The sequence below is a fragment of the Capsella rubella genome, unplaced genomic scaffold, assembly GCF_000375325.1.
Source record: "Capsella rubella cultivar Monte Gargano unplaced genomic scaffold, Caprub1_0 scaffold_8, whole genome shotgun sequence".
Classification (NCBI taxonomy): Eukaryota; Viridiplantae; Streptophyta; class Magnoliopsida; order Brassicales; family Brassicaceae; genus Capsella; species Capsella rubella.
Genome location: NW_006238916.1, coordinates 3,762,336 through 3,763,723, shown reverse-complemented (window position 1 = coordinate 3,763,723; position 1,388 = coordinate 3,762,336). Strand labels below are relative to the sequence as shown.

The following is a 1,388-nucleotide window of genomic DNA, read 5'->3' as shown; positions in this document are numbered from 1 at the left end:
AAAGTATGCTATGGGCTTATGATCCTGCATCAAAACAGCTCCAATACCTATCCCGGAGGCATCACACTCAATCTCAAAAGTTTTCATAAAATTAGGAAGAATTAAAACGGGAGAATTAGTGAGCTTCTCTTTCAAGGCTTGGAAGGCGTTTTCTTGTGCATCTTCCCACTTGAATCCAACGTCCTTCTTGATAACTTCCGTAAGCGGGGCGGCAATGGTGCTGAAATCTTTGACAAATCGTCGGTAAAATCCCGCTAAACCGTGAAAGCTCCTTACTTCGCTCACATTCTTAGGGCTTGGCCATTCTCGAATCGCCTTGACCTTTTCTTCATCGACCTTGATTCCATCTGCACTTACAACAAAGCCTAGGAAAACAAGATTATCCGTGCAAAAGGTGCACTTCTTCAAGTTCGCATATAGCTTTTCCTTTCGAAGCAAATCTAAAACAAGTTTAAGATGCATGACATGATCTTCCAAGTTTTTGCTATAAACCAAGATGTCATCAAAATAAACAACAACAAACACTCCAATATGCTTCCTAAGGACATGATTCATCAATCTCATGAAAGTGCTAGGTGCATTTGTTAACCCAAACGGCATAACTAACCATTCATACAATCCTTGTTTCGTTTTAAAAGCCGTTTTCCATTCATCACCTTCCTTCATCCGGATTTGATGATAACCACTTTTAAGATCAATTTTTGAAAAGATGCTAGAACCATGCAATTCATCAAGCATATCATCTAATCGAGGAATAGGGTGGCGATACTTAACCGTGATATTATTGATGGCTCGGCAATCCACGCACATACGCCAACTTCCATCTTTCTTTGGTACAAGTAAAACCGGAACGGCACATGGACTCATGCTTTCTCGAATATGACCCTTGTCCATAAGCTCGTTCACTTGCTTCTCGAGTTCTTTTGTCTCGGTCGGGTTGGTGCGATAAGCTGGTCGGTTTGGTAGGGCGGCTCCCGGGACGAAGTCAATTTGATGCTCGATCCCTCGGATGGGTGGTAAACCTATGGGATTATCTTCCGGAAAAACGTCCTTATATTCTTGCAAAACCAACTTGATCTTACTCGGTAGCACCGGTTCGGGATTAGTTGAACAAGTAAGAGTTTCTTTGAAAACAAAGAGTAAACTATTTTTGTGATTTACCTTGTTCTTACCCTTGGTATCGTTTGGTTCGGTTGATTTGATGGCTCGTTGTTTCATACTTAGCTGGTCTAAATAGACTTCATGCGGAGTCATCGGGATGAGAGTTGTCTTTCGGCCATTGTGTTCGAAGGTCTGCCGGTTGGTGAAGCCATCGTGAAGAACTCTTCGATCCGATTGCCATGGTCGTCCGAGAAGAATGTGACTAGCGTCCATCGGTAGAATGTCAC

At 42.6% G+C, this 1,388-nt stretch overlaps 1 pseudogene; it reads right to left on the bottom strand.

Moving 5' to 3' along the window:
* The window catches only part of LOC111830500, a 39,611-nt pseudogene that overhangs the window by 36,806 nt on the left and 1,417 nt on the right, over positions 1–1,388 (bottom strand).